This window comes from Lygodium microphyllum, chromosome 26, assembly GCF_053477565.2.
Source record: "Lygodium microphyllum isolate KBCC chromosome 26, Lygodium_microphyllum_v1.1.10, whole genome shotgun sequence".
NCBI lineage: Eukaryota > Viridiplantae > Streptophyta > Polypodiopsida > Schizaeales > Lygodiaceae > Lygodium > Lygodium microphyllum.
The window spans coordinates 70280755-70298116 of NC_141160.1; the positions used below are offsets into that span (position 1 = coordinate 70280755).

Below are 17362 nucleotides of genomic sequence, written 5' to 3' on the forward strand. Positions count from 1 at the left end.
TCGGGGCATGGGGTGACTAAGTTGCATCAGAAGCCGGGGCTGCTATTCTTGGATCCTATGAACAAGCCACCCACTCCATTGATGTGTGAGATGGCTAAGCTGGCCGTGGAGCAGATATGGGCTGCGGAGCGTCGCCATGAAACCATACTAAGCAACCCTCCTGTGCAGGCGGTGATACCGTGCCAACCGAACGCCGTTGATTGTGGGTATTATGTGATGCATTACATGCGCCTGCTAGTGGAGGCTTGCTTGCAGGGAGTGGTTATGGCATCTTTTGTGAGTATATTTAGTACATGCACTAACATGGATTGATTTAGGTCGGCTCAATCTAATCTGAATCCTTGTCTTCATGCAGCTGACAAAGCGATGGTTCGAGCACGATGATGTTGTGCAGATGAGGAGGACCTTGAGTCAATGGGTTTCTCGCGTGGCCGGTAGTGTCTGAGTGGGTGTTGATCTCCAGCCATAGTTTCATGGGATGTTTTTGAACTGTGGACCTGGGGATGGGTAGAATGCATTGTACATGTTAGGCCATTCTGGCGAGGCTCTTGTAAAGACTTCATATTTGCATCAACAGCAGTTGACTGTGCATCCGCTTTCTCTTGAGGCGGATCAATTTTGGCTTTGTAAACTGTCAGCTTCCATTGACACGTTCATGTGGCTTGGAAACTGTTGACACTCATTAAGAAGATTACATATTTCTATTTGCAGCTTCGATGTCTGCCCTGAGTTAATTTTGCAATTCATGGTAAATTTTGACTACGCCATTTGGGGCTGTGACACATCTATGTAAACGAGGGGTATTACGCAGTTTTTACTTTGGTTCCATTTCAACTTTAACTTTGGTTCCGTTGGTGTGGGCTTGGCAGTTTAACCTTTTTCCTATGATAACCGTAAGTTTATCCTCAAGTCGAGAACACCAGTTGTCCAAAGTCTAACAGCCAGTTCCATTCTTAACCACACCTCAACCTTAACATTGGCAGAGATGTAGAATATCATGCTCTAGGAGGACCTGCAGTGAGACCCACTACACCTATCAACACCATTTCAAAATAGACTACTATTGATTGCAAAAGTGGTCTCACTGAGAAAAAGGTGCTAGCATACGTATGTTAATAGGTTAAAACAACACGTTGTAAACATGATCCAATCTTTTAACTAAGAGTCTACCAAAATGGCAACAAGTATGAAACGTGTTTGGCAGATAGGAAATATACAACTGTTCAGGGCACCAAAATAGACATCATGCTTAATAAATGGATATCCTAGCTCTCGCATGGCCAGAGGCAAACCTTTCAGAAAAAGTTTTGTTTGTAAAATCATGATCTTCAATAACAGGAATCATCTCATGCCAAACAATTACTTTTGCAGGCAACTTTATGGTACTTAGGAATTGAAAGTTTAAAAGCCTATGCTGAGTAGATGTCTCATGAGTCGAGATTTAGCAAAATATTCAAGCACCTCAACCTACCTAATATTGCAAGCAGTACACACTTACATGGTGCACATTAAGGGTGTGTATGTATGCATGTAACATACATGTGTGGAGTGCACATGGTATACACATGTATGTCCCGCAATCAATTCAACAGCCTTTGACAGTGTCAATCAACAGAATCCTTGTCAAACAGGCTCACAGATTACCACAGGATCTTCCCAATTTGTTCCCTGCCTACAAAGAGACTATAAAGCTAATGGACACATCAGTTTTAATTAGGGGCAACCTAACACCACAAGGATATGGCAGGAAGGACACTGACAGAGTAGCAGCACCCAAGATGCATAAAGTCTGGCATGCATCACTGAAACTGGAAGACAACAAACCGCCAAGCCAGTGTCTCTGTGAATTTATGGCTAGCTCAGAATTTAGTCTGAAATGGTACTTGTTTCTAGATCAACTACAGGTGTTATAGGCGATATCAAGCTGGAGCATCCAGATAGATGCTAGGAACAGTAGCTCAATTTTGGAAGCATAGGGACCATTTCCTATAGGTGTATCGTGTTTCAAACCTTACAATTTTTCTCATGTATGCAGTGTTTTGTCTTGCTTGCTATTTGTTTTGCCCCTACCCAACAAAATAGGGAAAGAGCAATAAGCACATATATATTAAACAAATACACGCATGCTGACTTGTCTCAGAAAATCCACCAACACTAGTCCAAATTTGATGCAAGAATCTATAAAATCACTTGTAAGAATCAATTGCTCATATATATGCTGTCATTCGACATGTTCACAAAGACAGTCAAAGTTCAAATCACCTATAAGAACCAATTAGCCATATATAGATGTTGTCATTCCACATGTACACAAACAGTCAAAGTTCAAGCTTGAATCACATACATATTATATCCGAAATCCAAAGTTTATGGCTAACATGTCATGAAAAATAACTCCACTGTCAAACCAAAAATTTAGACTGAAATGTAAAATAGTAAAACTCTAGAATCCCAATAGACAATCATCTTGTGTTCTTGAATTCTGACATTGTGTTCTTAAAAGCATATTCTAACATTCGGGAAAGAATTTCTGCCTTTAAGCTTTTCATTAAATGTAGAAACACTCCAGTGCATAGAGATTGACCCACAGAATATATTAAAAGATCAAAATAGACCCAAAGCCCTTCCTCAGCATCATGCTGACAAAATAGCAAGGCTTTGAAAATTTTGTGAGGGATGATACAACACTATGCTGCATAGAGCTGTCAAGCAATCTGAATGCAGAAAAACAGGCTGCTGACACACACACACAGGAGCAGCCAGCTTTAAGAAGGGCAATCAGCATTTTTGAGATTTACAAAACCAAGGCAGCAGAAACAGAAGGAATCTTAAAAGTAATTTTAGAGTTACTGTATACCAAGTCCAGCAATATAATCATAGCAACCACCTCAGCATTGCCGAATGGTTTATCTCAGCTTCCACTAAAACCATGCATAAGAGTGGACTCGAAGGAGTCTTAAGGACCCTCCCAGAAGTTCATGAGGCAGTTGAGGTCCTTCAAATTGATCAAAATCGCTTACAATAAAATAGAGAGCTCTCTAAAGGTGCAGTACTCTTGAAGTTCAAAAACAGTCAGCAGAAAATGACCTAACCATAAACATAACACTCATACTTTGATAATATTAGGCTAAGATTAAATGGAGTTTCGAAAGGGGTAAACCACCAGGTTATATTAAGCAATCACCAAAGATGTGATAGATTGGCATGCATTTGTGAATTCCAACATATTTGATGATCATGTGTACACTCTATTGTGTGTCAACCCACAAACTTCACCACTTGTCTCTAGCTTGGACTGCTAAACTTTTTTGCAGTACATGCATATATCCCAAAAGAACCTAATGTTTTAATCTTAAAATATACTTTTACTCCTATAGGCCTTGCCTAGGTCTGAAAAGGATGCATACAAATCCAAGAGAAGCCACAAACATAGCAGTGCCACTAAAAGCATCCACAAACAGCCTCTCTGCCCCATAAGCATTGAGAATATATAAGCTTCTGGCAAGAGTCCCAGTAAACACTATACCGCTATCATGCATAAGACATAGACCAAGCAACAGGTACCATCAAAAGTAACTTGGCATCCAACTTTGGCGATGCTAAACAGAAGCTAGATTTTTCTTTACCAGTGTGACATAAAGCACATGCAAATACATCACCAAAGACTGACACCTTTCCAATGCCTTTGACAACTGAGAGACATCATTGGCACATGTGATTGAACCCCCATTAGGTGTACATTTTAAGAATATAAATAGGACATACCATGATGTAATGTGCTTCACTGCTTAGAAGCAACACTATCAAAATACTTGGTAGACACGGTATCAGTGGTAGACATAACTAGTGGAAGTTATGGCTGTTTTTCTCCAGCCATACCATTTGGGACTGCACGTAGAAATTCCTGGACAGCCCTTTATTTTGTACCAATTTTGGTTCTGACCTGATTGCAGCCCCGCCCCAGCCACATGGGCTGAAAGTACATCTCATGGGCTCCGTAATGACACCTCAATTGTCCCATTCGGAGTTGCCCACACAAAGTTATGGCCGATTTCCTATAGCACACTCTTACAGTCCATGACTACATCCCTTGTTTTTTAGGACAAAAACTTTATGAGACGGGATGGTTTGTAATGAACGGGGATCATGGGAATATCTTGTTCAGTGGAGGACAAACCCCGCTACCTTGTTTAGTGGAGGACAAAGCTAAGGTTTGGACAAAGCTATCTTCTCTCTACCAGCTGAAGACCTTTGCCCACCGTATTACCACAGAAAAGAAGCTCTAAATGCTTCCCGTCGATGATTCTTCTTCTACAAAGGATCACATCAACAAGATGGAGGAGTTGCGGGATGCGCTTGCATCCCTTGGCAGGACGATATCATCCAAAGGTATGGTGATGATTCTCATTACTCATCTTCCATCTGATATCTTCTACACTAGCTTCTTGACCTCTAGATCCCATGGCAACCATTTTGTGGGAGGAGTTAATGTTAGTGTAACACCTCTTCTGTGAGATAGGGCCATGAAAGTATTATCACCTATCCTCTGAAAGCATGAAAGTATTATCATCTGTAGTCCAAGATGTGAAACCCTGATGCATTGTTTCCATAAAAAAGCGGACTATGCATACCAACATCACTAAGCATTGTGAGCGCAAATTAAAAACCACGCTTTCACTTGTTGGAATAGTAAAAAAGGAGCCAGCATTGTGGACTATGTAATGGGGTCGCTAGCTTTAATTCCAAAAATTAGGCGATTTGAGATATTTGCCAAGCCCATCAGCATAGCAGCTGACCATGCAATCCTGAAATTTACCCTGGCATGTGGTCGAATACAAGAAACATGCACACAAGCACACACATTTCCGCACTATGAGTTTCTAGAGCAAACTTCGCATATCCATGGTGATATAGTACAAGATGGCTTAAGACAGCTAGACCAGCTTGAACCTCTTGTGGATGTCACTAGATCTCTAGCAAAGGTGTTACATACAGCAGCTCACAGAGGCATTCCCGTTCAATCACTAAGCTCTACTGTTAGGAATCAAGCTCACCGTCAGTGTGTCTTTATCTATGACCGACATCTATGACAGCTAGAGTGTGCAGTTGTCTACATGTGACTACATTAAATAAGTCGGGTTAGTAGTCAGTTAGTGACTTGACTAGAGTTAGTCTGTCTAGTCTACACTTACACTAGGTCACTTTATCTCTGTATTGTGTGTGTTTTTTCAGTAAGAGTGTGGAACATGAAGGAATGACTTTGAGAGCCTGAAGCATAGTGACAGGAAATGGCCGGAACGGCCCCCCGGCACGCGGAATCGCCGTCCCCGGCATGTATCCGGCGTGGACCGCGTTTCCAAAAAATGGAACGTTCCCTGTCCCGTTTCAGACAGGGAACGCAGCAGGGAGCGTCCTGTCCCGTTTCAGACAGGGAACGCAGCAGGGACGCTCCCTGCTGCGTTCCCTGTCTGAAACGGGACAGGGAATGCCACGTGGCAAAATGACCTGTGCCCAGTTTTCGCCCACGCCCAGTTTCCTCCTGCGCCCTGTTCTATTGCGTCCCGCCTGCTCCCGCCTGCGTCCCATCTGCTCCCACCTGCGTCCCGCCTGCTCCCGCCTGGCCCATTTCTCCTGCTCCCGCCTCAGCCTGGCCCAATTCTCCTGCCCCTAGGCCCAGCCACCTTCTTCCTTCTCTTCCCTCTCTTCCTTCTTCTTCTTTCTCTTCTTTCTCCTCCCATCTCCAACCTTACTTCTTCTTCTTTCTCTTCTTATTCTTTCTTCTCTTCCTTCTCTTCTTCCTTCTACCTTCTCTTCTTCCTTCTACCTTCTCTTCACTTCTCCCTTCTCTTCTTCCTTCTTCCATGAACCTTCTTCTTCTTCTCCCTTCTCTCCCTTTCCCTTCTCTCTCGACTCTTGAGTGAGTCTTGACTCTTGAGCCTTCTCCCTTCTCTCGAGCCTTCAATAATCAATTTTCAGCCTTCAATTTTTCCTTCTCTCGACTCTTGAACCTAAGGCCTTCAATTTTCAGCCTGAAATCATAAATGGCTTCATCTTCCCGCCCCGCTCGTCGGGTTGGTGGTCGAGGAGGAAGGTCTGATGATTGGTCATGGTGGGAAGAAGTAAATGCTGACCGCCCTTTGAGTGGTGGAGGATCTCGACCATGGACTTGCAAGCTTTGCCCATACAAGCGAACTAGTGGAGCAAACAAGGTAATCCATTGAGCTGAGCATTTGTATTTCAAATTTTTATTGATTTTAATTTTTCAAAGTTACTTAAATATTAGAATATGGACTACCAATTGCCACTTGTTCCATTTTAAATTTTAATATTTATGCATAATCAGGTCCGAGCTCATCTCCTACATGAGCCAAATTCAGAGGTGCAGTTTTGTCCAAATGTGACCTTGGAGAAGCAAAGGGAGCTTTGTGACCGTGTAGCAGGTCAACAAGCTTATCTTGCATCTAGACCACGACATGTTGCAGTTGACCCTGCAACTTTTGTGACACCATCCCCATCAGATGTATCTAGAGCAGGGTCAGTATCAGGAAGTGCTACCTCCACACCTACTACAGGCATTGCATCGGCCATGGCATCAACAACGCCACATGTTGCACGTAGACAAAGCACACTTGATGCTAGTTGGGATCCCAAGAAGAAGGAAGAGGTGGATACATCAGTGGCACGCTTTTTTTATCATGACCACATTCAATTTCGTGCAGCCAGGTCAGAGTATTTTAAATTGATGTGCAAGAAGATTGGTGAGTATGGCCCTTCGTATGTACCTCCATCATCAGAGACCTTATGCACCACTTTGCTCGACAAGGAAAAGCGCCTTGTTGAGCAAGCAGCAGTGACTAGAAAGAGCATGTGGGCTAAAAATGGAGTTTCCTTGATTGCTGATGGTTGGAGTGATACACGCAAGCGATCCATTCATGGTATGGTTGCTTATTCTCGTGGGGAAATGTATTTTATATCTTCACATGATTCATCGGGGACAGGAAAGTCAGCAGATGTACTTGCAGCAGAGTGGGTTACAGGTGTTGAGCTTATTGGCCCAGAGCATGTTGTGGGATTTGTTGCAGATGGAGAGCCTGCAAATAGGGCAGCAGGTGCTATTATTCAGGGATATTATCCACATATCACAGTTTCATATTATATGGCTCATTGCTTGAACAACCTACTAAAGGATATTGGTAACCTGTCATGGATTGCACCTGTCATAGAGCAAGGAGCTCAAATGGTTAGCTTTGTTTTGAATCACCAATTTCTTCGCCATCACTTTTCTTTGCGGTCGAAGAAGACACTTTTAAAATACTCTGATACCAGATTTGCCTTTAACTTCTTGATGCTAGGCAGGTTAAGAGAATGCAGTGGTGCCTTGAGGCAGTTATTTCTTAGTGATGAGTTTACCTCATCAACATTGGCAGATACTCCTACAGGTATCTTATGCTTGGAGAAAGCAAATAACTCCACTTTTTGGGATGATGTAAAGCTGATAGATGCTATGGTATCACCCATTGTACATTTATTGAGGGTTATGGATGCTATGCAACCTTGCATTGGCAAGGTATATGAGGCTATGGACAGGCTGAATGAAAAGTTGCAGGAGTTGGCACCAAATGATGAGGCGTATGAGGAAATACACCATTTAGTTGTGACGAGGTGGAACTCCTATAGCTCACCCATGCATGCAGCTGCATTTGTTGTGGATCCTGAGTTCCAGGGCAAGGGTCAGGAGAATGACAGTGAGGTTATGGATACATGGAGACTTATATTGTCTTGTCTAGTGCCTGATCATGGCACTAGATGAAAGATCAGAGATCAGCTTTCATGTTATAGGACCTTTCGGGGTTCTTTTGGTTGTGGGGATGCACAAGAGGATCGCTGTAAGATTGGGGCAGCTTTGTGGTGGGATGACTATGGTTCGGATGGTCCTGAGTTGCAGCAACTAGCCATCCATATTTTGAGTCAGTCAGTTAGGTCCTCTTGTTTGGAGCAATTGTGGAGTACCTACGCTCACATTGCTTCAAAGAAGAGGAACCGTCTTGGTGTGGAGAGGGCAAACGATCTAGTATTCGTTAGTGCTAATTTGAGGATGTTATGTAACAGTATGACAACAAAGCCTGATCCATTCACAGAGTGGGAGATGCAGCAAGAAGAGGAGACACATGCTGATGTTGAGGGAGATGCAGCAATTCATGGTACACATGATGATGAGGCTGGCACTTCAGGAGTGGCTAGAGCAGCCTCAGATCATGATCATGATCTTTGATTTAGCTTACTTATCACGAGTCTCATGATACATGACACATTTACATTATATATGATATTATGATCATTGATGACACTGTGACACTTGGGTTGTTGACAGTTGTGCCATGTCGATATTATATTTGTACTTGAGTCTTGCAGTCTTGCAGTTGCCCGTTGGGCTATTTTGGCATGCCGCATTTTGCTTTAGTCTAGAGATTAGACTTTATATTTGCAGTCTTTTTTGGGGCAATGAGCATGTTCTTTCAAAGATTAGACTTCAATTTCATATTTGTAATCTTTTAAGTTTTTTGGCAATGGTACCATAGGCATGTTCTTTTAGCTTAGACTTTTAAGTTTAGTTCATTGTTCATTGTTTTATCATTTATGATTTTTGGCATATGTATTATGGATTTTATTATTTATAATTGAATATCTTACCTCTTGAGCCTTGTAAGTTGCAATTCAATTTCTAATGAGTAGTTTTAAAATAATGCATGATATCTTAAAGTTAAAACTTAAAATGATTTGTCCTTGTGGATTATATACCTTGGTTTTAAGTTTTAACACTCCAGAGTCCACATGGATTATGAGTGAAATATTAATTTTTTTTCATGAATTTTGATTTTTTAAATGCCGTTCCCGTTCCCACGTCCCCGTTCCCTAGGTTTGGCGTTCCCGTCTCCGTCCCCGTTCCCATTCCCCGTTTCATGTTTCTATGGGTCGCATAGTGTTGCAAAAACGAGAGGGATTAAAAATCGGTTGCATGAAGGAACGGGATTGCCGTGTTCCAAAAGACGGACGGATTTGTTGGGTGCTGAATTGATGTGGTCGAAAGCGGGAATTTGGCCGATAACCACCAGCAAGCATGGCTTGAGGAGTAATGGGAGAGGTACTTGGGGCTATGGTGTTTTTGCCCTTGTTTTGGAATCTGATCTTCTTGTCTTATATTAGCCAGCAAGGTAGTTAGCTTCAGATTAGGTGTAGTAGAATGCTGAGAGACAAAAGATTGCCATGAATCAGGTAAAGCAGCAAGCAAAATGTTTACTTGGACCTCCTCAGGAAGGTGAAGTCCCGCAATGAGTAGATTGTCATTCGCAGCCTGCCAAGCTTCGAGAAATGCCTCAGCGGTAGGGTAGGACACCATCTGGATTTCATTTAGTTGTTTGTGAAGAAGAACACGGGAGACAACATTGGTTTGTTGGTACTGCGTCTTGAGAAGTGCCCACATTTCATAAGCAGTTTCCAGCGTTCGAACAAGTTGAAGTTGACGGTCACCAAGATGCATAATGATCTCCGTTCTGGCTTCCAGATCTTTCTTCTTCCATGCCGCTTTCTCTGCGTCAGTAGGAGGTTGGGCGCCGGCTGCACTAGGTTGCTTTGCAGGGTCAGGTTCTGAGCCATCAGTAACTCCCCAATTTCCAGCTTTCTCAAGGACCATCTTGATGCGAAGACTCCATGGAAGATAATTACTGCCTTGAAGCTTTTCGATTTGGTAGAATTTTGTGAGGGATGAGGAAGTTGATGCCGCAGCCATTGCTTCTTGATAGGTTTGGATCAAATCAAGAGGCTAAATCTGCAGCAAGAGGAAGCGAGAGGGCTACAGGATCACAGAATTAGTAATCGTCAGTTTTTGATACCATGTAGACGACTATTAAACAGACAATATATATTCAGAGTTATGAAGAGAGAACATATTCAGAATCTCATCAGAATTGTAGAAGATGATGACAAGACAGGTTGCTTTGTGTAGACAAGTTTTCTGTGTATTTCATTAATCAGGTTCGTGGGTTATTTACAAGAAGCGTTCTGCCTTTTCAGTTAGGTTGTGACGCTTCAATATATACATTCGTAATTTTAAATAAAACTTAATAGATACTGAAGAACCATAGGGAAATAGGCGAAGTATTTGTTTATCGCCAACAATATTCCTACTGAGACTCGAGCTGACCTCTCAGTAGGCTACCTACAGAAGTCAACCATTAGCTAGCTCGTGCAGGAGGGGCGATCAGTTAGTGTCTGCACGCCATCAGCTACTTGCAACAAGCCATTACAACGTTAAATTAACACTAAATTCCCGCACGATGGCACCGGCCGATGTCCACGAGCGGAGGAGGACTAATTATGTGTGGTTGATTAGAGTAGTAGCGGTTGATTAGAGTAGCTGGGGCCGTAGTGTTGCAGCAGGACGAGGGGGCGGCAATCTGCGCAGCCCAGGACCGGGCGGCCTTGCTCGCCTTCAAAGCGGCCGTGACTGGGGACCCGTGCGGCTACCTGGACACGTGGAAGGCGCAGGCGTCCAAGACCAGCTGTTGCTCCGGGTAGAGGGGCGTCACATGCGATGCCGCCACAGGCCGCGTGACAGGGCTGGACCTCTCCGATGGGGGCCTACGGCCTCGTGTCTATGGTAAGGGGGGGTCTTTAAGGAGGGGAGAGTGGTGATCGACGGCCCCCTTTTTGCCCCCATCACATCCGATCATCTGGGCCGTCGATCACGTTGACTGCGAAATTCGATCGGATATTCGTCTTGTCGCCCAAGTGCCCGGCTCCGCGCGTGCCCTGCTCCGAATGTGCCCGGCTTTGGAAGTGCCCAACCCAAAATGTGCCTGGCTCCAAATGTGCCCGGCCCCGAGCGTGCCCGGCCTCGAAAGTGCCCGGATCCTAGGGTGCCTGGCCCCGGGCATGCCCGGTCTCGGAAGTGCCCGGATCTTGGGGTGCCCGGCCTTGCTTTTTTATTTTTTAAAAAAAGGGAACAGAGTTTAAATTCGAATGAAAAAACCGGGCTTGTACCACCTTTGAAGCAACCCAGTACGCGCGCGATATGCATGGAGAATTCGTGCCAAGCTTGATCCAGCTGGATTCGTGCTTGATCTGCAGAGATGGAGAATGCAGTTAACTGAATTCGTACTTGATCCAGCTCGATGCACTGAATGAATGGATAAGGTATATTTGAAAGCTCGCACCACCTTCGAAGCACCCAACATGCATGGAGAATTCGTGCCTTGATCTGGATGCACTGAATGAATGGATAAGGTACATTTGAATGCTCGCACCACCTTCAAAGCACCCAACATGCATGGAGAATTCGTGCCTTGATCCGGATGCGCTGATGAATGAACAAGGTACATTTGAATGCCTGCACCACCTTCGAAGCACCCAATATGCGACATGCACGGAGAATTCATGCCTTGATCTGGATTCGTGTGTGATCTGGATGGAGAATGCAACTGAAATCGTGCTTGTTCTAGATGCACTGAAGGGATAAGGTACATTTGAATGCAAAATGCAACTGAATTCGTGCTTGATCTGGATGCACTGACTGGATAAGGTACTTTTGAATGTTTGCATGGCAATGGATTCATGCAACGGAATTCGTGCTTGATCTGGATGCACAAAATGGATAAGGTCTGATTGGCGATGCATAGAATCAAGCGTTCTGCAAAGAAGGCAACCCCCCCTGCTAAGTAAACACATTGTAATCCTTGCAAATGGCAGGCTCCATGGCATATGCTTCTGGAGAGGATCAAATTCCAGCAGACATCATTGACAGCAGTGGAGAAGATTGTATGTCTTTAGATGTATACTCCTCAGATGCTGATTCTGTTTCTGTTTCTGAAAGCAGCGAGGAATCCAATGGAGGGAACAACTCCTTCACAAACAACCATGATGCTTCAAGTGATAACCGCAAATGGCCACACACAAATGTGCCTAAGGCGCAAGATTTCCTGTCATCCAAATATTTAGCCTTTACAAGGCCGCTGTATGAGACAATGACTCAGGATATTACTGGCACAAATCATGCAACCATTGAGAGCTTGAGGCATGCATGTCCGTACAAGAGCATTGATCATAGAAACATGAAACGGGGAACGGGAACGGGGAACGGGGAATGGGGACGGGGACGGGGACGGGAACGCCAAACCTAGGGAAAGGGGACGTGGGAACGGGAACGGCATTTAAAAAATCAAAATTCATGAAGTAAGTAGGAACGGGAACGCCAAACCTAGAGAAGGAAGAGAAGAAAGAGAAAGAAGAGAAAGAAGAAGAAGGGGTGTTTCTTATATCGGGAGGCGCTATATCTTGGAAGAGCAAGCGCCAAGAAACAATTTCTCTATCAAGCACTGAATCTGAGTACAAGGCAGCTTCTGAAGCGACAAAAGAAGCATTATGGATCAAGAACTTCCTAACTGAACTTGGTTTTCTTGTGAATGCGCCAATCCTCCTATATTCAAATTCTATGTCGGCAATAGAATCATCTAGGAAGGCAAGACAATCTGATAAACTTAAGCATATTGACATTGCTAACCATTTTGTTAGAGAGCAGGTTGAAGCAAAAAATATTACACTAGTTTACAAGCCATCTAAGGAGAATGCTGCTGACATCTTCACCAAAAGTCTGAGTGCTCCGCAACACTTCAAATGTGCACAGACTTCAAGGATGGAGTTTCCAGAATAACAGCTGAGTATTTGTTCATAGGGGGTGTTGGCGATAAACAAATACTTAGCCTATTTCCCTATGGTTCAGTATCTATTAAGTTTTATTTAAAATTACGAATGTATATATTGAAGCGTCACAACCTAACTGAAAAGGCAGAACGCTTCTTGTAAATAACCCACGAACCTGATTAATGAAATACACAGAAAACTTGTCTACACAGAGCAACCTCTCTTGTCATCATCGTCTACAATTCTGATGAGATTCTGAATATGTTCTCTCTTCATAACTCTGAAATCAGCTGGGCCCTTCCTGATGTCGGTGAGAGCTTTATTTATACATGCGTAGAGCAGCTACCCGGCATCCAGGTTCGAGCAGGAGTCCAAGTGAATGCAAGACTCTCCCGTTCAACGTCGATGATTTATCCGCTTGTCTCCGCTTGCAAACGGCATGTCAAAAAGCGGCCAGCATGCGCTCGTTTCAGCACTGCTTAGATCCTCATCACTCTCACGATGACTCGTTCCCCGCCCATTAAAAACATGCCCGAGGCGTCGAAGCTCTGCTGGCCAGCTAGCACTCCAAGTCCAGAGTCCACCTATATGAGCAAAAGCTTCTAGAACGTATTGCATTGGGACTCGGCAGAGCTAATCCGTTCTCTTTCAGCGGAGCTTACCTGAAGACCTTAGAACGTGAAAACTTGAGGGATAAGAAAGGTTATAATGTTTTGAGAATAGATACATGTTAGAAGAGTAGGCCTTTCTGGCACCCTCATGTCCTACTACTATAAATCATCAATTGATCATGCCATCTAATGATGGCCTTGATGTCTTGGTTAGGCAACCAAGAGCAAAAGTTGTCCACACACAATCGTCCCCTCTCACATCTCAAAATTGCAAGCCCGGCATCCACCGATAGGGAGCTTATAGTGAGTGTTTGCCTAATGCAACTTGTACTTGCTTTCAGAGTGTCTCAAACCTTGGTTTTACCTTGCTTGTGTGCAGGCAAAGGATGTGAGCCTTTTAGGTTTCTTGTATGTCTGTCGTTGTGACACTAGATGTGGGAAGCATGTGATGGACACATTTTCAATCAATCGAAACTTGTCACATCTAAAGCATGCCCCTTATATGTGAATACCCTTCTCCACGGCACATTTTGACTTCGCTCTTCACCATCGATGTGCTTGTGCTTGTTGAAGGATGTTAAAATGTCAAATGAGTTAGAGTGTAACATATGTTGAAATTCTCCATGTTTTAGCAATGATCTCAAATGAAGGCTAGAATCTGGAGTGAAGTACATAAAACTCGACCTAGCAAGCTAAAACTATTCAAATATGCAACAGTACAAAAGTGTAAACATGGGGACAAGAAGATTTTTCCATTGTTATAGGTTGAGTTTTGTTGTAGCCATGTGTGTCTAACCTCTCTCACGTTTAGATTCTTCAAGATATTTTCCATTTAGAGCAATTGTCATCAATATCGCTCCTTGGGAGTGGCATGTGGTTGTAGGAATATAGGGATTAGGTATAGTTTGGCAATTTCAAGTGTTTATTGTAGAAACTTATTCAATAACAAAAAATATTGTGATTCTCAACAATTACGAAGAACCAATAACTCTTCTCTATTCAAACCCCCTTCCCATGGAAAAATACTCCAAGTACTAATAGTCTCCTCAATAAGCATGATTGGCTATTGTCCATACATTAATTCAGCAGGCATATACCCTGTAAGTACACTATGAGTGGTGTTATCAACCCATAAAGGAAAGGGTATATCCTGCCCTTGCATGACTTTGCTAATGCCTTAATGATAGGCTGATGATCTCTTTCACTTTTGCCCTTTTCTTCAGGATTGTAGGCTGAAGTTAAAGCCAGCTTGATACCCAATGGTGAAAAGAAGTCACAAGCCCATCCACATCTGATTCTCCTCTATTTGCAACCACTTTACCAACACAACCATACTTGCAACCTGCTTGAGTAGTCTTTGTACTAAGAGCTCGACCGTCCACTTGATTTTTCAAGTCTTCTCATGCAAGCACAAGCTATCTCATATTCCATAAACCTATAGGCATAGTAACCAAATCAACTACCCATTTGTAATGCATAGACAATGGATAAGTCAATTATAACCCATCCCTATGCTTTATCGTGGAATACATCCGATAGACACTACATGATTCCACATAATGCTCCACATCTTTATACATATTCTACCACCAATACCTCTCTTTGATCTTGGCAAATGTGCCCCAAACTCCCCTATGTCCAACCCATAAGCTTTCATGAAACTCCTGCATCACTTGTTATTGAGAAGCCCTATCTCCTAATACATGTACTAGAGCTTTTCTTTTTTCTTTTTACATGCTTCTATAAATATCCATGTTTCAAGAAAAACCCATAAGCTTTTCTTTTAATTCTTTTGAATTTAGCTTTCGACCACTCAACCTTCTTTGTCATGAGGCTAAGATATTGGCCTATTTTCAGCCAATCGTCCTCATACAACTCTTCCAAAAATTCTATTCTCAGTGAAGCATAACACTGATAATGCTTTCTCTCTATTGCCCATCTCTTCTCTATGGCTATAAGCTTTTTTCTTACTACTGAAATCCATGTTATAACAGTTGTACATGATGTATTTGCTATTATGATAGTTATACATGTAGTAATGACATCTATACTTGTTGTTTTCATATCTGTACCTATAGTAACAAGAGTTGCATACTCATTCCCTATTGTCATAAAGTCATTTTCAGCACCTATCTCATCATCCTATTCATCTTGCATTAGCTCCTCTTCATCTTCAATCCTTGCTCGTGAAAGGCTGAATATAAATCTCCCATAGAGTAAATTTCCTTGCTTGCAAATGCTTCTACAAATTCATCCATTATCGGGCCTAATCCAACATTCCTTATGGTGACCTTATTAACTGGTTGTAAATCCTATATAAATCTTAAAGAACTACTCTTCTTTGGAATAGTAAACCACTGACTCGAATAGGGAGCTGAAGAGGGATCCAAAATCTACATCCTGATCTACTCATTCAAAAGCTCCTATACCTTAGGCAAATAAGCCCAAGGTACTGAAATAGGCTTGAAATTCCATTGAATGACTTGATACATCTCTAAAGTGTCAACATAAATAACCTCTTTTTCTACCCTATTTTCAATATTAATTGATGTAAAAATTTCAACCAATGTATCAATATCAACTAGCCATGAAAACGGCCTTGAAATACCTTCATTTGTAGCCATCAAACCATATGTCTTTAGCTCTTTTTCAGCCCATCCTACATATTTCTTTTTAACCCTGCACATGGCTAAAATATTCTTGAAACTGCCAAGACTACATGTTGTCCATTCTTGCAATCCAGACACAAATACAATTTCCCCCTTTCTTGGAAGCATAATTATCTTCCTAGAGGCACTGCCACAGCCTCGACTTACAACAGTGTTGTATAAGAACCCTTAAACTCTCGTGCATTAGGTGGCATGGGATTATCTCGCAGCCTATCATGATTGCAGGGATGATTCACACAAACAATGAGAAATTGTACCGCCTTTGTATTGTCTTTACTCCGAACATGAGCATATGAAGAGGCATCATCCAAGGCTTTTGTTTCTAGCCTTGATTTTGAAATATAACACCATATTGGAAAATATGGGAATTTTCCATAAGTTTGGGACACGTGGTCAAATCTTTGGATTTGTCATAATTTTAACACTAAAACTCCAAATTGAGCGCTCTATAGCTCAATAGATTCCATTTTTCAAGTGCTTTCCAATTATAGGTCACACCATATGGTTTTGAGCAACTTATGGGCATGTTATCCAGGTGCCACCTTTTTAGTATTCAAAAAATGGGAATTGGAAGATTCCCAAACTCACTAATATTGTGTTATATAGGGTTGCTCCAAAATCATCGGATAACTACATGAATCATGCACAAAAAAATGATATTCATCCCTAATATCTCCAATAATCATTGGTACATTCAGACAAGCCACATAAAGATCCCCTAATGAATTGTTAACTACCTGCATGCGCCATCCCGAATCTACATTAATCGGTCAACCTCCATTCTCATACAAGCTATGTGCCATAACATTGATTTCAGAACCATGATCCAAGAGAGCTATACAAGGCATCTCTCTTTCTTCCACTTTAACAATTGTCTCTATTGTAGCACGAGCCCAATGCGTTCGTGAATAATGACTGCTTGGAATAAAATGAGCATCTTCTTCTTCATGTACTTGGTGATGGACATCCCCATTATACATAGCCTTCTCTCTATGCTTACTATTGCCCATAATACTAATTTTTGCCACAAGCTTGCTGTCTACACTCCCATTTAACCCATTTTCAACATCAACCTGCTCCAAATCAGCATTACATGCATCATCATATTCCCTTTGAAGATCGTCCAATGGCTTGGTAAATATATATACTACTTAGACTCTACCACTCCCATTGATAAACTCAAGTCCAATGACTTAGTAGATATATCTAATACTTGGTCTTCAATGTTCATATGAGTCAAGTCTATATTCCCACAATTAGGACCATTTTTAGCCTCCTAGAATGACATTTAACTACAATCTCTTTTAGGTTCTCATGATACCTAGCCAATTGAGTATTTCTCATATTTCCAAATGAAGTATTACTAGCATGTCTGTCTAAAATTCC

General features: G+C 42.4%; 1 pseudogene; it reads left to right on the forward strand.

Annotated features, from left to right (window-relative positions):
* The first annotated feature begins 6272 nt into the window (after positions 1-6272).
* On the forward strand, positions 6273-8297 carry LOC148013380 (uncharacterized; annotated as a pseudogene).
* Positions 8298-17362: the final 9065 nt, after the last annotated feature.